General features: G+C 41.4%; 1 protein-coding gene across 1 annotated transcript in view; it reads right to left on the bottom strand.

Moving 5' to 3' along the window:
• Positions 1-24,997, bottom strand: part of MICU2 (mitochondrial calcium uptake 2) — a 1,974,490-nt gene that overhangs the window by 1,899,445 nt on the left and 50,048 nt on the right. The window lies entirely within an intron of this gene.

Consider the following 24,997-nt stretch of genomic DNA (forward strand, 5'->3'; position numbering starts at 1 on the left):
CAAACACTATGGCAGTCCTACAACAGAAAATTAACATTGTTATCAGTTAGTATACACTACTTTAAAACTGACAGACTGCTCCGTTTAAAAGTACATTGCAGTCTCAAGATAGTCAGTTAAAACACAACACTCCTAGCTTTAAAATAATTTTCCTGAACGGGAAAGAAATAAAACATTAACAAAACATTAACAAATATAAGAAAATGTAAGTTCTTTTTCCCCAAAGGGAAGTTTTCTGCCCAACACAGAACGCAAAAGCCAACCGCTGATCCTCAAAAGCCTCAGAGGAGCATGCTGTTCAAGGACAATAAAGCTCTGAAGGGCTTTGCCACCAAACTTAGTCAGCTCATCTCAAGCTGCTTGACAGTTTGGACACATGGTAGGTGCCATGACACTCTGGAAGCTGGCCATCATCTTTGGCAAGATATAACCCATATAGCCAAGAATACTGCAGCAGTGAGTGAAGATAGGATGATGATCCTCCTATTAAACAGTCAAGGAAGGAGAGACTGCCATATGAAGATTCCAAATGGTTGCTTGACAATATAATGAGTTAGGCCACTGAAACAAACAAAGAATGGATCTGAAGTCCAGATATACATTTTTTTTTTTTGGGGGGGGGGGGGGCTATAAAAGGAACATTGGATAAAAGCTGCGACTCTTTTGGAATGGAAACACTCTTGGATAACTTTTGTGATTAGCAGGCTCTGGGCCAGGTGTGTCACAGCTTTTTGATGGGGTAGGATATTGGGAAAGTGAAGAGACTGTGGACTGGGAGGAGGGAAAAAAGGGAACTTAACAGTATCAGGATGTGTCTCTTATCCAGCTGACATGAGTAACGGGTCTTCCACATCTATAGGTAAACAGACGGAGATGATCTCCAACTCCTTCCAAACTGCAGCAGTCATGCAAGGCCAAGGTATTCAAGAAATGGCCTCTGGATGAACAGCTAATTGACCAGAGACCACTATGCTGAGAACCATATCCATCAGGAGCACACCCATTCTGAAAATTGCCATGTCCACTGTACTGCTTCAAAGAAAATTGCAAATGATTCCATTGAAGATACTGGAGCCACAGGACGTAATCTGATCTCAAAAAGCACACTGAGAAGACTGGAATTTCACCCCAACCTTTGTGGTGATACTGCCCTCACTTTCCCAAAGTCAGCTTTTACTGAATCTCCAAACCGCACCTGCCCAGCAAAGGAGGCATTTATGATATGAGCTTTGGAGCTCTCAGCAAGTTTAATCAGATGGTGCCAGGCATGACTGATCAGAAGGCCTATGCTTAATGCCCTAGTAGAGCCATCAGTCACATTATCAGCAAGATGGATGGTTTGAGTCATCACATAGCTAGAAATTACCAGCTGGGTCTGTAATTAATTTGGTCTTTTCATTAGATAATGAAAGCTTCCCAATGTCATAGCCATTTCATCCAATTTAGCTCTCTGGAATCTTTCCATATGGACGGGGTAGTTTAAACACTCTCCAAGAGAGAGTACAGAACAAAAACACCTGCTTCCCTAATCTGTTCAAGTAATGCAACTACTTGTTTATGAGACGGATGATCTTAGGGGCTCTGCAGCCTTCATACACACAGCAGCAGCGTCAATAGAATCCATTAATAGGTTCTGTAACCACCTAGTACAGTTCTTTCACGATAATTTTTTTTTATCTGGTTGTCTACGGACTGCAGCTGCCATCCAAGATCCAGGCATTATCTAACACTAACTTGACTACTCCAATCAGCCACCAGAACAGCCCAAGACGGTGACCTGGATAACAGAAAACTTCAACCAAGAAGTGATCCGACTCCGAAATGGTATCCTGAGGCCATTTAGCTTTAATCCAGTTGAGCTCTAAGGTCCCCCTCCCCCATCTGGAGTCATCAGAAGAGTCAGTCATCTGGTCTTCATATTTGCCAATTATTGGGTCTCCTCTGTGGAGTCTACACACCTCCCGTTACACATGGCTTTACCTCCGGTCCCTGAAAAGGGAAGAGTCTAATAAGAAAGACTGCATGTTAAATGACTGGTACTTTCTGCAGATTCTCTAGTCTCTTTATCCTAGGTTAGTAGAGGAGGCAGTGCAAAAGCAGTAGATGAGGATCAAAAGTGGGGACTGAACTGCTTTGCAGAGACACCCAAATCGTAGACACTAGAACTTGCCATGATCCCAAAGCTGAGACAGGGACTGCATAACTCAAAAGGCAGAGACAGCTAAAAGCTGATCTTATGACCAACAAATAAACGGACATACCTCTCAAACTCAGTGCATAAAAATCTGGAGAAAGTCTCAAAAACAGGGACAGATTTAAGCATTGCTGTTATGAACTAGAAAGTTAGTAGAAGAACAGGTTATGCATTAGCATCCACTTTCTGTAGGATATGAAGTCTGAAAAGCAAACATCTGTCATTTAATGATTTTAGTCTTGCAAGATTTGCCAGAAAACCAATTCTTTAGATGAACAAACTAAAAATATATGAGTCACAAATCAGATTTTGCAAAATTTCCAGAATGCTTGGGTGGTAGGATGACAGAACAGACCAGACCAGACACTCTCCCTGAAAATCTTGGTTGATGTCAGGGTTTTGGTCGAAGTCAAAATTGCCACAAGTTGGTGTTAAGATACGGATTTTATATGTTTTTCCTGGAACATCAAGAGCCTTAATAACCTTGTTAAAATGACGCATGATTCTAACTGATGTCAGGAAAATGAACCTTAATAATCTTATTTTACAAGAATCACACCTGAATGGTCTAGAGCACATGAAGTCATTTGGCAATAAATTTATAGGATAGTTTCATCTTATCCACAAGACAAGCACAGGAGTGCAGTCATAATTAATTTTTTTTAAAGCTGTGGACTTATCTCAACTGTTAGATTCTGAAGGCCATACTTTGAAAGGTTTTTCTAGCTAGTCAACAGTGTACAACTATTTTATACATATAGTTGCTGGCAGCAGTAGCTGGGGGTATTTCACATATTAAGAGGACTGGCTCACACGAGGGGCTGAGCATATGGGACAGAGATTGGAACACCACCTTTACTTTACAGGAAGTGCATTCAGGGCTGAGATTACAATACATCCCCTCACTTGGTAAGGCAGGAAAGAAATATTGGTCTTCAATAGCAGTAGTGCATTTACATCTTGCATTAGGCTTACCCACTAATAAATACCTGCTTTTTTTCTAGGTTTCAGGTTGTATTCCAGGATTGATAAACTAGTAGTACAGTAATTAAGGAGTATACCAACAATTTTCATTACCTGACCTATTCTCTTGTTGTCCTTTAAGATCACTCTGCTATACCTACCTACTTATTCATCCAGCCCCTATGTTAACTCACTGGAACCTCAAGAATAAATTCCCCTAGGAAAAATAAAGGTTAAGTAAAACCACTGGGTTCTTTAGTAACTAGGTTGATTTAGTGGAGTACAAGTCTTAGAATAAAGTCATCCTGTTTTTCTGTTAATCATTTAAAACAATCCTTAGAGCCCGTTTCAAAGTTGCCAATTCCATTCCACAAATCCTTCAAAATAGCTGTTATATGAACAACAATTTCATGAGGTATGAGAGACAACAGGTCCAACTAAAGATTACAGTTCTTCTAAATGGGACTATGGACTCACTGACTATAAAATTTCCCAAACCTCTAGATACAGCAAGGTAAATCAAGACAGGATCACTCCTGAAGAACATTTTTCAGCATAATAGCCTAACCATTCTAGAGGCAGACTGATATCAAACAATGGATAAACCTTATTTCTGTCTGGATTTTTCTTTCCACTTTGCATATACTGGAGGCTTTAAAAAAATTATTCACAACTTATGATCTGTAGGTTAAACAGCCTCATCACCTGAGCAAGACAACAGAATCCCTTTCACATTTACAGTTACCTCAGCTTTCATCAGAACAAAGAAACCATTTAAATGAGTGACTTTTAGATGGTGGATGTTGACAGGAATGAAACAAGGGAAAGGCCCTGGATCCTGATGACATTCCCTTTGAGGAACAACCATGGGAAAGTCATTTTTGAATCATGATTATAAACTGCTTCGGTCTATTTTAGCCAGTATGCTTGCGACCTTCATACCTTCCCAATTCATCCAAATCATTTTGGCTACAACTTTTGATAATTAAAAATATAGAGGATGCTTCTCTTAATATAGTCAAATCAGTATTACCAAGTTTTGACACTGAAAAGGCCTTTTGATCAAGCCGATTAGGATTTTCTTTTCAAAACTCTCAAGCATTTGTTTCCAGACATTTATATATTTAACACGGAAGCTACATACAGGACCTCTGCTAGGATAAAGCTAGGGATCCATCTTTCCCCCTATTATTAGTTTAACTAGGAGCATCCATCAAGGTTGCCCCATCTCCACTGTTGTGCGCTTTAAACAGGGAACCTCTTGCTTGCAGGATTCACACATATTAGACATTACTTGCTTTCTGGAAAATAAATATAATGGCAGGTCATTGGCATAAAGTGAAAGTTTTCAATCAGTAACTCCTGTAGACTTTACTCTAAAAGGCATATAGCAGATTCAGTATGAGGAGGTTATCTGGGTATAATATCATGGTTTCTAAAAACAGAAGTGGTATGCATAAAATTTTCCCTCCCATAGCAACATTAGTCTTTTCCCCAAGTTAGTGAATAGGAAACAGATGTCTGCTTTCGGTATCCAGTTTGCCAATTATTTGCAAAGATCAAAAGGACCTATCCAACACAGTTATCCCATTGAAATCCCAGGAGCTTCTAAATAAAATGGAGGAATTTGCGCCAAGACATGACCCAACATATTCAAGTCTTAGTGGTTCATTTTACTATTATGGCTGTATGATGTGAATACCCTTCATGATGTTGTAATACTTCAGAGATGCACAAAAATTCAAACAACTGTCTCAGATTTTCAATGGGATAATTCACTTCATACTATTCAGGTTGAGATTTAATGTTGGTACCCTGCGGTTAGGGTATGCCAGATTTTAAACTCTTAAGGCTGCTAGATTCAAATCAGTTTTAGGCTTGATAAGTTTAGATTATTTTCCAATATGAAAAAAATCTAATGTATACATTCGGGGTGGAAATTGAAAATGTTTCAGGTTCGCTTCAAAAAAAGAACACCACAATGAGGCACAAAGGAGCAAATCTCCTAATACTTTCTTCAATACAGTACACTGTTTTCTTAGGGCCATGAGAACCTCTAATTGGAGCCAAAATTTAAATTCCCATTTATAATGCCTCTTTTAAAAGATTACAGAATATATTTAAAAATAAAACAAACATTGGGAACACTTGCTTTGGAATAGGGCTGCAATTCCTTGGACTGATTTTTAAAAAAATCAGAACCGATTTAGAGGAACCCTTGAAGGATGCATACACAGTACTGACTAGGGAAATGCAGAAAATAAAGTTATGCACAATTTCTTTTCATGACGGTTCTCAAATGATTTATCAGAGTTCATGTAGCAGATCTCCAGAATCTAGTAATACAGGGGTCATGAGTAAAATTTATACATTTTTGTGGGATTACACTCTTCTAGTGCAGACAAGTTTAGAATTTGTGAAAATGAGCCAACAACTGTAGTGCTCTCAGAGAGCTGGACTTTGATACTCATGGTCAATAGATAAGTTACGAAGTCAAGAAAATTTCAAATTTTTTCTGGACAGCAATTTTTTTTTTTTTAAACACACTAGCACATTCATCCAGGATCTTCAACAATTTGAGAGAGAATTAGGAGAGATGTTAGGGTACAGAAATCAGAGATTGGTATTATACATTCTAGAAATGTAATATTTTATAGGATTTTCAAAAGAGTTTGATGTATGCAATGAAAATGTTGCGAGTCCCACTTTCAATGCCTTTTATTCTGGGATTTCAAACAATGAAGACTATCACATCACAGCGCTGCACTGAATGTTCTTTTCTTAGCAGTGAAAAAAATGCATTATCAAGAGGTACAAACAACACATTCCCCTCCCCCCACCACACACACACACACACACACACACACACACACACACACACACACACACACACACACACACACACACACACACACAGAGTTAAGATATTATTGGACCTTGAAAAGATAGATTTTGTTAGAACTCCTCAAATAACGAGACAAAACAAGATTAAATACATTTAGGGCACTGGATAAGTAATTGTTAGATATATAAAGCCATAGTTTTATGGCTATAATTGTGAAATATTGTTATCCACTACTATGTTTGGGTATGGTTTATCTCTACAGTATCCATTGGCTTTTTACACAAGTTAGGGCATAAACCTGTAACAGACTTAGTAGGAAATTACCTGGTACATTATATATAGTTTTAATTCCACCCAAGTAACAATTCACTGTTATATCTCTTGGTTTATGAAGTACAAGCAGCTGTATTATAATTAAGTTTTATTTCCCTCTCTCTTTTTAATAATTTTGTTTGTCTTGGTTATGTAAAGAGGTATACATTAGGACTTACTTATTTAAATGATTATGACTAATGTGTTCGCTAGGTTAAATACTAGGCTAGCAGACCTTTTGAACCACTTTAAGCCTACCCAGTTTCCCCTTAGTAAGAATCAACCCCTATATTTATTGTTTATCAGGTAAACACCTTAACCATTATGCCAACCCCAACCCCTAAAATTTACATGCTGTATGGGTTACAAGTAGAGAGAGACAGAAGGCAACAGTAAAACTACAGAAGACTTAATTTATAAAACCATGGAAAGGGAGTACGAGTGTGGATCCAGTGAGGGACTGGTAACGGGAAATTATGCAAAATGGAATTAAGGGGGCAAGGGACAAGGCAGATGCACTAAAACTGAGAAACCTGGCAAAGAAGTCATGGTACTAGTAACAAATAAAGAAAGCAGGTGGAGATTTATCAACCAGAAAAAAGTGCAGAAGGAGTTTGTGTCATCACCAAGGGATTTTCATTTTGCATGAGATCATCATCTGAACAAAGGCAAAACAGTGAAAGAGGAGAGGTAGCCCCATGACACAAAAGAGATAAAGCCCTTAATGTAATTCCAGACAATCCATATTCAATTAGAAGCAAGAGCTCTGAGGGGGCCACACAGGAAGGAGCAGTCAACATCAATTCACCCATCCTGAGCTAGGGAGACACCACCGGCATGTTTCAATAAAGCATTACGTGTCTGATGGGTTCTGTGCTGGATAAGCAGTGTGCCCCTCAACTGGGAGGTGGAACATACACAGAGGTGTACAAGCACCTCCCAAAAGGAAGTTACTGAAGATCTTGCAAGGCTACCAAAGGGTGTCAGAACTTAGGGCACACTCCCTAGCAACAGGGTGTTGCTGCAGTAGTGTCCTTGTCCTCCTCAGTAGCTCCTAACATCAGTCAGGTTGAGCCCAGGGAAAACTAAAAAATCTGATAGAACCCTGTGAATGAGGGGAGTAGCTTGTGGCACCTGATTTTCAGTTGCATGGTAGGGGAAGTGAAGAGGCGAAATAAAAAAAAGAAATGCTACTTCTGGCAGATTTCCAAATAAAACCCAGAAAAGAAGGTGCAAACAAAAAGAGCAAGTACAGCATATAAATGCCAAACTTGACAATTACAAGGGTCAGACAGAAAGGTCAAGACAAGACTGGGAAAAAAAACTGTAGAGACATTGCATAAGATCAGTGAAAGGAAATAAGTCTGGTCTGGCATACAGGTATAAAGAGAAAATTCAGAATATTCCCTTGGAAGTGTCTGAACAGATTACATTTATGCTGCAAAACCTGACTGAGGAAAGGGTACTCTTAAGATGACAAATAGCTCTCCCAAGCACACCTCCTCTCAACTGTCCAGACTTTTGCAGAATGTCCAGATTTCTGCCTCATATTTTTGGTCTGTTTCTCATAAAATGTGTGGCTTTCTGGCAAATCACCGAGAACCGAAGTCACTAAATAATGACACATTGAGTTTCAGACTTCATATCCTTCAGAAAATGCATGAAAACAGAAATACTATTATTATAGCAACTTGCTAAATTTGTAACAGCAATATTTAAAATCTGTCCCTATTTTTGGGCCTTTGTCCCCTCATTATTTTAAGCTTTGTCCAGATTTCTTGCCTTAAGAAGTTGAGAGGAATGCCCCGAAGAGAAACTACAACAAGGCACCTGGCTTTCTTAAATAACAGTATCATCAGACTGACATTACTAGTGAATGCAAAACAAAAAATTAAGCAAGAGCTTCTGTGCGGAGTCTGCATGTCCTCCATGTGTTCCCCACATTCCCAAAGACATGCTGTAGGTGGATTGGACACACTAAAGTAAGTGTGTGTATGTGTGTCTCTTCTGTGGAAGGTTTGGTGCCGGGCTGGCAACTCAACACCATAAAACTCTACTGCCAGTGATCCGCTGTGGCGACCCCTAACCGGGAAAAGCCGAAAGAAGAAGAATGAAAGAAAAAAAAAATGAAAGCGTAAATAATGGGTGTAAATTACTTGTCTACATTTGGAACATGTGGAAGGAATTAAGCTTGGGTAACAAATGTAAGCAACCAGTATTGGATCTTATACTGGTTAAGAAATGGTATGCTTTAAAAAAAAAAAAAAAGGTGGAGAACATAAGCTCTGGAATACACTGCTATATTGCTGGGTCAGTGAGTTACTGCTCTGTTCACATGCACATATTATTGAACTGTTTATTTTTTATAAGTTTGTTTTTCGTGTATAAAATCTTTTTCTTTGCATTTGTATTTAACACCAAGGCATTGTTGCAATTTATACAAGTTACATTACCAGTTACTACTGCTGTTTATACTTGTTAACTTCTAAAACTAGTCATTGCTGTGCCATAGACATGTTTAAAAATAGAGAAGACTGTGTTGCATCAACCTGAGGAGGAACCATTCTGTGTTGCTGACTGGGTAGCAATTCTGCCAAGAGCAGTCTGACCAAGGTAATTTAGAACAAACAAGTGTTTACATCATGGATTGAAGGGTACTGTAAATGAGAGGTAGTTAGCTGTGCAGCAGAAAGTATACTGAACAGAAAGAAACCAAAATGCCCCCTTTATGAACAAAAACTAAACTTTCCAACTGGCATGCAAGGAATGACTATTTTCCATACTATAACCCAGTCACATGAAAGGGAAAAAGAAGGAGGAGGCTGAGAAAGTCTGACGTCCCCCAAAACTTGAATGTTAACCCTATATTACATTACAACTTTGATGTCCTACCAGAAGGTGTGAATTTGCAAGGGTCTGAGAAATGAAAACATACAAGTTTGCCCCTTTCTTATTATACAAATAGGACAAGCCTCTCTGAGATACTGCAAGATGTAGGGGATGACTCTGTAAGCCACAATCAGGCATTCCTACAACTGTACATTCATTTTAACTCTAAAAAGGTACTGTTGAAGAAATAACAGATTTAGTAACCAATAACCTCTCTTTTTGCAGCAGAAGTAGTGTGTTGAAGTTATAGTCTCAGGCTAAAAATTTCCACTTGCTGAGAAAAACAAGAAAGAGGAGTGGAGATGTTGACACAAAAAGTAATTTTACTGGTCAAAAATTAAATAATCTGGGACTTCATGTATCAGGAGAAAAAGGATGGAAAGCCTTCGGGTGAAAATTTACATCAGATGACAAATGGAACAGGAATGGAGAAAGTATTACACAAGACAGTAGAATATCAAGCACAATATTACTGGACAACTCAGACAAGTTGGTACAAAAACTGAGTTCCACCTTCATCAGAAAAGAAAAAAGGGGGAAAAGTAGTGTGCTTAAAAAGTTTACAAAAAGAGTAGAATGAAAGGGCAAGTCACAGTGGAAAAGAAGCAATCTGATACAAAAGATTGAATACCTAGAAGACAAGCTCAAGCTTGACCAATGTTCAGCTCCACCTCAAGAAGACAATTACTGCCTCACGTCTTAGCTGAAAGCTTAACCATTAAGCCCAAAAGCTCAGCATCAGGGTCAACATGGTTGATGACAAAGTCTGCTGTAGACAGCTGGTATGGGAAAGTCCACGAAACAGTGCAGTGCAAATAAGTGTCAAGGTAGATGTCAACCTTGACCCAACGTCAAGCTGGAGGGGAAGATACAGCTGAGATCAGGTTCAACTACAAAACTGAGATACAAGTCAAAAAATAATAACCCCTAGGAAACCTAAAGTTTGACATTAGACCACAGAATCAAGGTCAACTCAAGGCATCTATCTCGAAGACCATGATTAACTGGGCAGCCATAAAGTCAGCTTTGAGCTAGACATTTATATGGCTACAACAGGCACTGGAGCCAAAACAGGGCTGGTGACATGGGCCACATAGAAAAGATCGCAAATTCTACCCCATGAAACTCAATTTCTTCCGAGTGCTGTGTTATGCATACGCATGACATCAAATTATACAATCAAAATTCCCAAAGGAAGCTAAGCATGCATAAAAAAAAAAATCTATGACCAAAAGGGCCCTGGGTCCTAACTTTTCCAAAAAAGCAATTTGGGGAAAGTAAAAACAACTGCACATTAACTGATGGAAAAAGGCAAAACATTGTTAACTCATTCACTCCAATGGAGCTTAGGAAGTTTGCACTTTAACTTCCAATGGGCAGAGCCTAAGCCTTTCGACAGAATCAAATTATGCCCTCACATCTCAAACAAATGTTCATATCTCTGGAACCATAGGGGTTATGAAAGAAGTATAAATGGCAAACCCTTCAGAACAAACATTTTTCTATAGTGGTAGTATTCTTTAGGTTCTAGGTCTTAAACTGAATTTTATAAGTTACAGTAAACACAGTAAATATTACATTTGTAATATTTTGTAAACAACGTACTGTATCTCAGCAACCACTCAAGTTGCACATACTGTCAGCAGCATTTTATTCATCTAGCTGGGCTCTTTCATAAGAGGCCAAGGAGTTCTGTCTGTGTTACTTGGCTGTTGAGATATTTAGAAAAATGTAAAAATTATATCTATATAATTTATCATAAAAAACAACAGTTAATATCGCTTTACCTGCACTAGGCAGAGGTCAAATATTATTGCAATTGAGTTTGCCACTGTGTAAGCTTCAAGAGGAAATATTTAAAAATGTTGTACATAGCATGGTTTTGATATTGATGCAAATATGAACAAGCAATATTCGACACCTAGAAGTGTCAGTAGGAGTTAACTGCAGATGCACCTGGAGGCGTCACTCAGATGTAATGGAGTTAAAAACAGTGATGTGTTGACAGTGATGAAAATGGAACTCAATACTGTACTATAAAAGTCCTTTTTTCCCTTATTTCAGCAGAACCCTTGAAATAAAAACTGCAAGAAACTCAAAGAAGGAAGACAGCTTTACCCCAAGCTTATCACAGCATCCAAAACCTTGGGACTGGGCACTTTCCAGTAAAGCAAACAGTTCTCACCTACATGCCCCAAATCCTGAAGTCCCAGAAGATAAGATCTCAACACTGAGATGCCATGCATGGAGATATTCCATGGACCTGTAGAGGGTGTTTGTCCCCATATTCTTTTCCCCTAGAAGGTGCACTGCTGCTAACCTTATTGCTAGAGCCGGTGTGTGGTTCCAAGATGCCAACATCATTCAGCTCAACTACCAGGTGTGTGTGTGTATGTATACACATGAGAGAGAGAAAGAGGGAGAGAAACTCTTAATTATTCACATATTACACTAATGTGATCTTGTACAATACCCTTCTCTAAGCCTTCTAGAAGGCTTGGCCTGACATAAATATCTCCAAAAACTCATTTGTGCATTTGACTCATTTGATAGAAGATCTGAATGGGCCCCATGTGCCTTATGCTAGGCAGTGATACAAAGTCTAAATGAGATCCAAATCATAATCCAAAGTACGCATTTTCAGGAACTGAAAAGGTGAAGAACTCAAACGGCCTATCTAGATTCCTCAGAATTGCAATGGTCTTCTAATGAATGTTCCTAATCAAAATTAAAGACTTGCACAAGGGATCCTTCTCCTCAGATATCAAAGAATTTACTCAAGTGAAGTCTTATATATTGCAACATTAGAACTCTCATCAATGGATTCAGATTGCCTGGTGGCTAGACAGCTCCATGTAGTAATTTTGGTTGTAGAAACTGCTGAAGTGAAATACAGCTGCCATAAATTCACTGTGAGCATAGAGAAGCATGTAATGCCACACCCACAGCTTCAAACAAGTACTTCAAGGCAGAGGAAGTAATACGCATTGTGTTTGGAGTACAGTATGTTGTTTGTCTTTTCGGCTTTTCCCAGTTAGGGGTCACCACAGCGGAACTCCGGTCCGCTAATGATTGGCAGTCAATTTTTTTATGGTGCCGAGTTTCCAGCCTGACACCCAACCTTCAGCGAAGGCATGCCCATTCACGCATGTCTTTCGAAGGCCACTCGACCACGGCGAGGACATGCAGACTCCACACAGAAGGCACTCCAGCCGAGAATCGAACAGGAGAACCTTGCTGTGAGGTAACAACACTACCGCTGTACCACCGCGGGTGTGTTTGGAGTACAGTACATACTTATGAAAGTGCATAGAGTGCAACAGCATGAAGGAAATTCTGCATGCTGCTATAGTCACACACACACACACACTCCAGTAGGTATTTTAGGCAATGTTCCTCACACATTGTGAAGGAGTGATGGTCCACATATATTCATAACGGCATTTTGCTGTACACTGTATTTTCACTGACATGTCCACTGGACAACTTGCTCCTGACTCCTGCCACGCTGCTTGCTATCTCTAGGTACCTTGCAAGTCCTGGACATTATTTCCTCAACATACACTTGGTCAATATGCATTTAGTTATTGAAGCTGTGGACGTGGTAATGCATGCTTCTCTATACCCGCAGTAAATAAACGCAAAGCCATTTTAGCCATGCATCCACAACCAGATGTGCCTTGGGAAAATAGCTTGCCACCCAACAGCCTCAATCCTTCAGCACTGTATGAAAAGGAATCCAAGACATTCCTAGCTGATAGATCATTCTGGAGAACTGTCTACCAAAATAACGTCATCTGAATCCAGTAATCTCAAACACACACTGCTTCCTGGAGTCCAGCACACACCTAAAACACCTTTGTCTTGGCTGGAATACATTCTGATTTTTTTTTCTTTCCATAGATTGTTAACCACTACAAGCCCAAGAGGGGATCAGTACCTCTAAGATTTCCATTAGCTGATTCAGAGACCAGGTTACTATTAACAGTCATCTAAAAGGGACAATGTGAATGTCCTTCAACATAACTGCTAGTCCAGGATGATACACTTGGGTAAATGTTTGAAAGAAGATCAAAATGTGTGAAATATAAATGCTGACTCCCACTTGAAGCCTCTTAAAACAAAGAATAAAACATTAACTTTTACATGCCATTAAGTATTGTTCAAATCCAAAAAAACACCACTAACACCCATGAAGACAGACAGTGGGGATAATTTGAAGTGTCACCAGTTTTTTTTTGTAATGTTCAGAAACATATTCAAATACAATAGATAAGAGAGCTTCATATGTGGCTACAGTTTTCGCCACCAGAAATCGTGAAGAGAAAAAGGCCAGTTCCTTCAAAAAAAAGGAAAAGCACATTTTTTGATAGCATCTTTTTTCATCACCGACTTCAGCAAGGAGTTTCCTCCTGACTGTTATGGTTTAATATTCCTTTGGAATTTGGAAGCAGTCTGGCTTACTTATAAACTAATGAGCAACAGCTCTGTCCAAAGGAGGTTATCATCTACTGCAACACATGCATACTTTGACCTAACCTCCATAATAGTTTAACCACACAACACAAACAATAATAAAGAATAAAGAAATTCATAATGTGATTATTAAACTGCTGTCACTGCAAACTGCTCTTGCAATATAAAACAAGCCCAGCAACCCAATAATCATGATCCCTAACTATTCAATTTGCATATTTAACAGGGTATATTGCTATAACTTAACAGCTATAAATGTAACAGCTATATCTGGGATTAATATTCATGATATAAACATACATAATTATGGCAACTCCAGTTTTGTATTTATATACAGCAATCCTGTTAGCATTTTTTTCATTTAACAAGTAACACTTTTTGCTCCATATACAACTGTAACAACATAAAAGAAAAAGAAAGAAAAGTGAAAAACACATAGCACATTTGTACTGCACAGACAACAAAGGGTATCTGATAAGTTAACTGCTGAAGTGGCATAGATAACTCCCCAACGAGGTACACCTCAGTCATACAGCTGATAAAGAAAGACCCATCTTATTGAAACCACCTTGGCAGTATAATCTAATCTATTTATCTGCCACTTCATGTCAGTTGAGAATCAGGCCAAACTAAATCCAAATGCTTGGCTTTCCTTAACAGTCCTGTGAAATCAGGCACTGTAGGATTGTTTGCTGCCTCCATTTCTTTGTTATATACTTTTTAGTGAATGGGGCACCAAGTTTAAAAGTGACAACTCGGCTCCAGAGAACCCCTCACTCTTGAGAGATCCCAGTAAGAAGATAGTTAAGGTAAGATGCAGTGGAGAAATCCAGATAGTATTAAACCTAGCCTATTTCCAAGTTTTTAATAGTTGCAACCTGGGGCATACCATCCTAGCTAGTAGCGTTACAGTATAAAAGAGTTTGTACAAATACTGCCAGTAGAAAAACAGTAGGCCGCTGTGGTGCAACAGTTAGCATTGCCGCCTCACAGCAAGAGGTTCTCAGCTTCGATTCTCGGCTGGAGCACCTTGTGTGTGGAGTCTGCATGTCCTCACAGTGGTCAAGTGATGTTTAAAGACATGCAGGTAGGTGCATGCGTGAATGGGTGTGCCTTCTTTCAAGGTTGGGCATCGTTACCATCTCAATTTTGATGCATATTTAGGAAGGATCAACACCTTCTCTCAAGTCTTACTGGTGACGGGGACACTAAGCTCGTTCTTCCACATGATTTTGGCAATGGCAAACAAAGTACTTCCAACATAAATCAAAACCAAGAAAATCTAAAAGGCATTACTGCTCAATGCTAGGAGTCTGAACAAAAAACTCCACTCCCTAGAAGCTCTCTTTACCCTTGAGAATGCTGAGGTCTGTGCTGTCACAGACATGGTTTAAAGCAGAGGACAGCACACCAACAGTGCTAGGTTATAATGCCTTCCACACATTTAGGCCAGCTACTTCACAGGCAGGGACTTAAGGTGGAGTTGTCTCTATTTACATCAAAGATAAATATACTTCATTCTGGTCAAACAGGACAATGCACTTGAGCTGCTCCATGTTCAAAACACCATAGGCAAAATCCAATACCACTTTGTTGCAAGCTCTAAGTCCCGCCTCTATGACCCAGGAAACCCATGCCATGCATTTAAACTTATTAGAAACACTAAGCACCCAACCCAATACCATATCCATGGGCGACTAATTACTCCACTATTAACTGGGAATCCTATACGACACCAAACGTACATGCACAGAGATGTCTGGATTTTATAAACACAAACTCCTTAGACCAGATAGTCAAGACGCCAACCAGGGATGCAGCCATACTTGATCTGGTTCTCACTAATATAGGAGAGTGCTGCACACCCCTTACTATAATGCCTTCCTTAGTAAGGTCAGACCACAAAATGGTCTCCTCTGAAGTAACAATAAAACCTGGCCCCCCAGCTAAACCTGGAATATTCAGGAACTATTATAAGGCTAACCTCCTGCTATTAAGTGAGAACCTGGCAAAATTGTAAGCCCTCAAACCCTGAGAACACTGCTGCCTATGCAGAACTGCTCAAAGAAATCCTGTACAAGCATGTAATTAGCTGCATAGAGGCAGCAGTACCCACCAGGAAGTACAGAACTAACTCAAAACACAAGCCACCCTGGTGGAATCACAAAATTAATAGGCTGTATAAAGTACAGTTTTGTACCTACCATAAATGTAGATGTCCGAACAGGATAGCATCTGCAGTCCTTACAAATGGGTTGTCCTGTCGTCAGGCAGCCCTTCGGTCGGCCGGATTCCAAAGTCTGGGTCTGGCCTCGGCTGGTGTCGCACTTCATCCGACGTCATAGCTGCAGTTCTTCGGGTATAAAGGCATCAGCCGACGCCATTTTCCTCAGTGTTTCTTGCCCCAGATGCCAGTTGCCCTCTTGGATAGCTAAATTTTTGGATAAATGCCAATGTTTCCAAAAAGTAGAAGGCAAACACAAAAAATAAGCATGTATGTACATATATACAAACAAATACACCATAAGAGACCCCCCCCCAGCTAGCTATTAGGTGGGCAAATACCCTAGGAATACCACAGAGGGGAAGGAGGGTGGGTAATCCTGACTGCAGATGCTATCCTGTTCGGACATCTACATTTATGGTAGGTACAAAACTGTACTATGTCCTTCAAGGATGCATCTGCAGTCCTAAATGGGTAGAATACCATAGCCAAACTAGGGAGGAGGAAGAAGAAATTATGGTGTAGTTAGGATCCCTTGCAAAACAGCAGTGGCAAACCCTGCTCGGGATCTAGAGTATAGAGGTAAGTTGTAATGCTTGGCAAATGTATGCACGGAGGTCCAAGTAGCAGCCTCTATAATGTCCTTGGTAGCCACTCCTCGTAAGAAAGCTGTGGTAGTGGCTGTAGCCCTTGTAGAATGAGGCCTTATGTTCTGTGGAATTTGCTTTCCATGGTAGGAGTAACAGAATCTAATGCAATTTCCTATCCACTTGGAGATTGTCTGTTTGGAAATTGCTTTTCCTTCCCTTCTTGTTGCATATGCTACCAGAAGCTGGTCAGTTTTTCTATTGCCCTTGGTTCTGTCCAGGTAGTAGCGCAACTGTCTATGTACATCCAAGGTATGCAGCAGTCTTTCCCCCCTGTTCTGTGGATTGGGAAAGAAGGTAGGTAGGTGGATTGCCTGGTTTAGAGACACTCTGGATACCACCTTAGGCATAAATGTAGGATTAGTTCTCATGGACACTCTATCTTGATGGAAGATTAGGAAGGGTTGTACTGCCATTAAAGCCTGTAGTTCAAACCCTTCTTGCTGAAGTAATTGCCAGCAGGAAAGCAGTTTTCCAGGATAGGTGTTGAAGATCTGCTGTTGCTGCTGGTTCGAAAGGGGGGAGTGTCAATTTTTCTAGCACAAAGTTCAAGTCCCATGCTGGTAATGGTGGTTTCCTAGGATGTTTTACATTCTTAATTCCTCTCAGAAACTGCCTGAGTAGAGGATGTGAAAAGACAGGGGGATCGAAGCTGTATTCTGCAGAAATAGCTGATGCATGTATCTTGGAGGAATAGGACAGGCCTGTATGGAGAAGCTCTGCCAAATACTCCAGGATGCTGGCAATGTCTACCTTTGACATCTTTCCCCCTTTCAGTACTCCAAATGAGAAACCTTTTCCATTTTCCTGCATAGTTCCTTCTTGTTGAAGGTCTGCGCGCCTCAAGGATAATGTCTTTAACCCTTTGGGATAAATCTGGGTTAGTTGCTCTTATGTAATGTTCCAGGCAGTCAGTTGCAGAGTTTTCAGGTTTGGATGCAGGATGTTGTAGTCGCTCTGAGTTAACATCAAAGGAATCAGGGGTAGTGTCCACGTTTTCCCCCGAGACATGCTCCTCAGTAATGGATACCAATGTTGTCTTGGCCAATCTGGAGCTATCAGAATGATCCTTGGACGTTCCTCTTTGATTTTCAGTAGTACCTTGTGCATCAAAGGAAGAGGTGGAAATGCATATGCTGTCAGGCCTTTCCAACTGAAGGATAGAGAGTCCACCTTCCAAGCAAGTGGGTGGTATGTCCTTGTGCAGAATTTCTTGAGCTGGTGATTGAGTGGGGATGCGAATAGGTCTATTTGTGGCAGTCCCCATTTCTTTGTGATGGCCTTGAAGATGTCCGGGTGTAGCATCCATTCGTGAGCATCCGAGGTAGTTCTGCTTAACATGTCTGCTAGGATGTTTTCTTTTCCGGTACAAATATTGCCTGTAACTGAATGTTGTAACTCAGAGCCATATTCCATAGGTCCAGAGCCATTCGGCATAGAGGGTATGAATGAGTGCCTCCCTGTTTGTTGATGTACCACATGACTGTGGTGTTGTCTGTCCTTATCAATTGGCCTTCTTGGAGGAATGGTCTGAAATTCTGGATTGCTAGTTTTACTGCCAGCATTTCTTTTTGATTTATGTGCAGGTGCAGCTGATCTGGAGTCCATAAGCCTTGTATGCACTTGTCCAGCATGTGGGTCCCCCAACCGAGGTCTGAGGCGTCCGTTGTGATGGTTTGGCTTGGTTAAATGCTGTGGAAGGGCAAACCTGGGTTTGACTGGCATGCCTGAGCCCACCATAGGAACTCTTGTTTCAGGCATGGGATTAGTGGTATTTCGGTTTCTAAGCTGTGCCTGTGTTGAGACCATAAATTCTTTAGGTACCACTGTAGCTTTCTCATATGCAGTCTGGCATGGGGGACCAGGATTATGCAGGATGCCATGAAGCCCAAGGCCTGCAGTACTTTCCTTGCTGTTAGTTTGTTCTGCTTTGTTAATGCCAAGAAGTAGAGAGGAAGTTGTTCTTGTTTTTCTGCAGTTAGGAATGCCATCTGTTTTACTGTGTCCAATTCTGCACCCAAGAAGGTTATTGTTTGGGATGGTATCAGTCTTGACTTTTTTAAATTGACTGTGTATCCCAGGGCTTGTAGTAAGCAAATGACTCTTTGTAAGTCTTGTGTCAGCTTGTTTTTGTTGTCCGCTTGTATCAGGCAGTCGTCCAGGTATGGATAAATTTGGATTCCCTGAAGCCTGCAGTGAGCGATTACTGATGCCAGGCATTTCGTGAACACTCTGGGCGCAGTAGATAAGCCAAAGGGCAATGCTGAGAATTGATAATGCTCTGATCCTGCAAGAAATCTGAGGTATCTTCTGCAATTTGGTCGTATGGGGACGTGCAGGTATGCCTCCTTGAGATCTAGAGTTACCAGCCAATACTCCTTGCCCAGCATGGGAAGAAGTTGCTGTAGGGTCAGCATTTTGAATTTTGGAACAATGAGTGGACAGGTCGAGAATAGGCCTCCAATTTTTCTCTTTTCTTGGTACCAGGAAGAGTCTGGAGTAAAATCCCTTGCCTTGTTCTGTAGGTGGTACCCTTTCCACAGCTCTCATCTTTGCTAATTGAGCTATTTGTTTTAGAGCTTCTGTCTTTTGATTTGGTGGTAGGTTTGGCATTCCTCTTTTTACTGGTAAAGTGTGGAAATGAAACCTGTACCCTTGGTCTATAGTTTGCAAAATCCACTTGTCTCTTGTGATATAGTGCCAGTTTTTTTGAAAATAAGGCTAACTTTCCGCCTAAGGGTGCTGCTATTTGTTCCCTGGTAGGCGGCGTCAGAGCCAAGTCACTGTGATTGTCCTGTTGCAGTGGTAGTGGTTGTGTCTGTGCCTCGTTGGTTGTTGCCTTGCCACTGGCGTCCCCTGTAGGCACCTCCTCTGGATTGATTTCTGCCTCTTGAACGCCTATTCCTGCCTCTCTGAGTTTTAGGAGGAGTCTGGAAAGGACCAATTTTTGGAAGGCCAGTTCCTGCTAAACCTTGGGGGCTGAACCTGTAAGAAATCTTTCACTGTTTATACAGATTTTGCCTTCTCTTCCATTTTCTTCAGTACCTGTTGGGCAGGAGAACCAAATAAACTGACCTTATCCATAGGAGCATCTAATAGCTTTGCTTTAACATGATCCAGCAAGACCTGTTCTTTCAACCATGCATGCCTTCTTATAACTGTGCCAGTCATGGCTGATCTAAATGAAGCCTCCAGTGCATCATAGCCACATTTTAAGGAATGGTTACTAACCTGCTGAATGTTATTCACCATTTCTAGAACATATTTCTTATCTAAGGAATCATCAGAGGACAGTTTCTTAGTTAACTGATCAAGCATAAACTCTTGGTATTGGATCATATGAAACTGACAGTTCAATGCTCTAGCTGAGAGAGTAGCAGAGGTGTATACTTTTTCCCCATCTCTCTAAGGACCTGGATTCCCTTTCAGAAGGAGAGGGTTTTTGCTGAGGTCGAAGCCACTGCCTTAGGCCCCTGGGAGATAGTCTCAGGATCTGCAAAAGGAGCCTTGTATAAATGGTGATGAGTGTCCGGGACCCTGCAGAACCTATCGGGCTTAGCAGGGGCTGGAGGTAAAGTATCAGGAGCAGTGCAAGCATCATTAAATGCATCATCCACAACAGGAAGAACTGGAGGTATAGCTAAAGGCCTATGTTGCGGTAAGTGTAAAAAGGTCCTAAGCCTTTTTCTTGAATCTGAAAAATCTTGTCCCTGCCATTGGAATTGCTCTCTCATGGCATGTAAAGTTTCCCCAAAGGAAAATTCCTCTGGTGGAGAGGCAGAAGGAATCGATTCTTCAGCATCGGAATCTTCATAAGTAGAAAAAGGAGCCTCTGGATGGTCTGTATTGTCTGTATCATCAGAAGAGTCATCTGAGGACACTGGCTCAGGGGGCTCTGCTCTAGGTCTCTTTTCTGGAGGTTGAGAGGCCCTGTCTGGGTGAGATTGGGATCCCCTTATTAAAGAGATGAGATCCTCTGCCAGAGTAAGCATTTGGGAACTGGAACTGGGCCTGTGAGAGGGGGGCTTAACAGGCACAGACTTAGAAGTTTTGGCTGCTTTAGCCCTGGCAAAGGCCTTAATAGACATGGCTGCAGGAGGCCTAGCAGCACCACGTATTGGGGTAGAAACATCCAAAGGGATGGTGTCCGATAATTCTTGTGAAACCGCAGTAGTAGGTAAAACTTCAGAGGCCGATTCAACTAGGGTAGAAGGGGCCTCGGTAGTAGTCATGGATTCGGCTGAAGATTGAACCATTTACTCGGTTTCGGCCGAAACCGAGACACTCGCGGTTTGCTTAACCGTGGTTTCGTCCAAAACCGCGGGCCGCGAGTGTCGGTCCTTTTCTTTGCGTTTCTTAACAATTTGAGTAGTCAGAGGATCCGATGGCATTATGTATGCAAAATCTGAGCCGAAAAACTCTTCAGCAAACTCCGACCGACGCCTAAGCGTTCGTCGGTTGAAAGAAGCACAGGCTAAACAAGCTGCTACGTCGTGGTCTGGGCCTAAACAAGGTAAGCAGTAAGAGTGGAAATCTTTATGAGGTATTTGTTTCCCACAAGTTAAACAGTTATTCACTTTTTCTGACATCGGCTGAGGCAAGAAAGAGTCCCCAACGGGGTACTTAGCTTTTTAGAAGTCTTGAAGTAGTATTCGGTAGTAGTAATCTCTGGATCTGACCGACCGGCACTTGCGAACAGCTTCTGCTTGGTGCCGCGGCAAGAAAGACTGGGGAAAATGGCGTCGGCTGATGCCTTTATACCCGAAGAACTGCAGCTATGACGTCGGGTGAAGTGCGACACCAGCCGAGGCCAGACCCAGACTTTGGAATCCGGCCGACCGAAGGGCTGCCTGACGACAGGACAACCCATTTGTAAGGACTGCAGATGCATCCTTGAAGGACATCCAGAGGAAGAATGGCAAAAATTAGGTGGTGCAGCACCCAGCAGGATAAAAGCATGCTCAAACTAAACAAACAACTCAGAGTATGAATCAAGTCTACCAAAACCAAACTTGGGGCAAGTTTAGGCTCCCAGGCCAAGGACAACCACAAAGCATTCTTTACCCAAGTCCGCAACATCAAAAGGTAATGCACAATTGTGTGCAGAGCTCATTGTAAATGGAGCCACCTATACTGAGCCAGAAGACATAGCAAACCTCTTGGCTGATGAAGTCATCTCCGACTTTACCCCTCTCCCCCCCAACCTTCCCTCAAGAAATATCATCAAATGCAACTTCCCCTACTATAACTAGTGAACAGGTCCTTAATGCTCTCTCTAAGACCAAGAACAGTGCATCAATGGGCCCAGACAATACCCCAAGATGCCTTCTAAAACAGCATGAAACATGACCTATTAGGGCCTCTGGAATTACTATTTAACTGTAATCTCTAAACAGATTTTGTGCCTCATGAATGGAGAAAGGCAACAGTCATCCCTCTGCACAAAGGTAGGCCATCTACAGACCCTGGAAACTACAGACCCATAAGTCTCACTAGTCTTATATGTAAAGCCATGGAAAGAATTATCATGGAGATGATCAAGAGAGATATACTAAACCTCCAGACACTAGACCCAACCCAGTTTGGTTTCATCAAGGCCAGATCATGCCTACTCAACCCAGTGGACTTCTTTGAGAAGGTGACCAAAGCAATGGATGAGAGCAAAAAATCGCTCACACTGCCTACCTTGACCTGGCCAGGCATTTAACACAAGACCCCACTCAGGCATTGTTGACAAACTCAACAGGTTAGGTACAAACCCATATGTCACCTGGTGGATAGCCAACAGGTTCACAGACAGGACCCAGCAAGTTATAACTGGGGAGTCCACCTCTACAAAGAGGCCATTCACAAGTGGAGTCCCTCAGGGATCAGTCCTTGGACCGCTCCTTTTTGACATTTACTTCTCAGAAGTCAAGGCCAATGTCAGCGGTCTCTAGCTGACTACATTTGCAGATGATTGCAAATTACCAGCGGTCAATGAATCTCTCACCGACACAAATGGTCTCCAGGAGGGGCTGACACAGAAACAACTGGTGTCAGAGCCATGGACTAAAACTAAATGCCAAGGAATGCATAATAGTATCATTTTATAAGTCATTCATTACTGGTAACCATCATATTGACAACACACCCCTTAAAGATGGATAATGGTAGACAGTGGACAGGAAGAGTGGAGGTCATTGATAAAAATGTTAAAAAGTAGGGGTCCCGGGATGGAACCTTGGGATACCTCTGTATGAACAGATAGGAAGGGAGAGAAGTTGGATTGCCATTTCACTGCCTGGAATCTGCTGGAGAACCAACATATTGCAGTTAGAGAAGTTTAGTGAAGTTAGTTTGGACAGACGTAGTCTATGGGATACAGTGTTGAAGGCTTTGGACAGATCAAGAAAGAAGCAGGAGACGACCTTATAACTTGTCACGAGAGGTGGCAATATTATTTATAAAGGATGTGGGGTGGGAGGTTGGTATAATGGTTATGGTATTTGCCTTACAAACATAAGGTGCAGGGTTTTATTCTCACATAGGGTAATTGGCTAGGCTTAAAATGACCCACAAGGGCAGTTAACCTAGTACTAATCTATGAATCTATGAACCAATACTTGGGGACCTAGGGACACACACAGATAGCAATCTAGCCTTTGACCATAATGTGTCTACAATGGTGAGGAAATCATTCTATGTTGTGCAACTTATAAACAAAGCAATGGCATCTAAGTCCAAGGAAGTCATTCTTCAGTTGTATTTGGTATTCATTAGGCTTATCATTGAGCATAATGCCAGACATATCCAATAACTGGAACATCCACAGATGCCTCACTAAAAGAATGAGGGTGCAAGTATAATGTCCTATGCAGTCCGCCTCAAAGACTAATCCCTGTATTCTGTTTCCTACAGGCTTTTGAGGGGAGATCTATGCCTGGCATACACAGCATTGTCAGAACCCACTCTGATAGGCCTCCTGCATATCCACAAAACAAACAGCACCAGAATTACCCACTCTAAAGATGTAAACCTTGCCTGTGATACAAATAGGACCTGCTGTAGAGATAGATATGTATCCCAGAGACTACTGGGTATGTGTAACAGGCTCCCCATCAATGTGAAGAAGAGTTCCTCCCTAACCCAATTCAAGTGCAACTTGGACAATTGTACAGAAACAGGAAATTCATTCCTAGTTTAGCACCTATGTCTCTAATGGACACAGGCAACCTGTAAAATGGTTCATCTCCCTGGCCCATGCTTAAACTTATCAAGGGTATCAGAACTTGTCAGAGATTTGATATGCATGGCTAGGCTTAAAAAAGCCCTTGTGGTCTTCAGAACCAGAATAGGTTCATAGGTGTTTACTAAGCTATCTGTCCACTGTTGAAGATTAGACACCAGCCACTTGTATACAGCAATGATTTGCCCCTACCCAAGTTATCTACAGTCCTGTACATCATCACCCACTTAAACAAATCAGGGTACCTACTTGGAGTTCTCTCTCCAAATCTTTTTATCTCCCTAGTCCCAATAATTACATTCATACTCATCCATTCAAATTGCCACTTAAACCCAACCATGTAAAAGTAGACCCATGTACTATGATAGGACCCCAATAAAAAAGGCCATGGCATTTTCCAAATGTACAACATCTCTAGCTGATATGATGGCAAACCAAGGAGAGAGAGAGAGAGATAGGAGGAAGCACCTTCCTCCACCTGCCTACCTCCTGCCTAACCAAAAACAGAACAAAGGAAGCAAAGACCATATGATTTAAGAAAGTACTTGGTCAACTGCTGAACCCCTTTACAGAGATACCTACAGGCACCTGAAGTTTCTCCCAACTTCACAAGGACAGAATTTCCAATCAGAGGTATACGTCTGATTGTATATAATCCACTTCCATTGCACAATGCACTGACATTATACAATTTCCAATGTCTGGGAGTCTTACCCCCCCCCCCAAACCAGGAGACTGGCAAAGTGTGAATTCCAGGATCCACCCCATGTCTCTCTATCTCTTGCTCAAACAAAAATCATCAGCCTGCTGAGTTGCTTGAGAAACCATCCTTGGACAGTGTGTGGAATCCCTTGGGCTTGATAGGATGTCAGCTGGAGAACAGGCCATCTCCACAACCTATATCCTTTGGAGCATATCTCGGCTCAGGAGCCTTCAGGACTGACATGGGCATTTAAGCGTATCCAGACATGCCAGATTATTTATCGATTGATTCTGAAGCCAATGTAACTTACCCTTTCTTAGGTAAAGAATACCTGGTAACACATGTGTTACTCCCTTTCCCCAGAACATTTCCAATCTTAAGAGTCTCCATTTTCTGAACATCAACTTTATACTCTAAGAACTCTCCAAACTTGGCAAATAATCCCCTATGTAAAACACCAGCATAAAGTGCAGTTTCACATTTTACACCAGACTAGGGTTGCCAACTTTATGTCAA

The sequence above is a fragment of the Protopterus annectens genome, chromosome 5.part0, assembly GCF_019279795.1.
Source record: "Protopterus annectens isolate FY-2018-M chromosome 5.part0, PAN1.0, whole genome shotgun sequence".
NCBI lineage: Eukaryota > Metazoa > Chordata > Ceratodontiformes > Protopteridae > Protopterus > Protopterus annectens.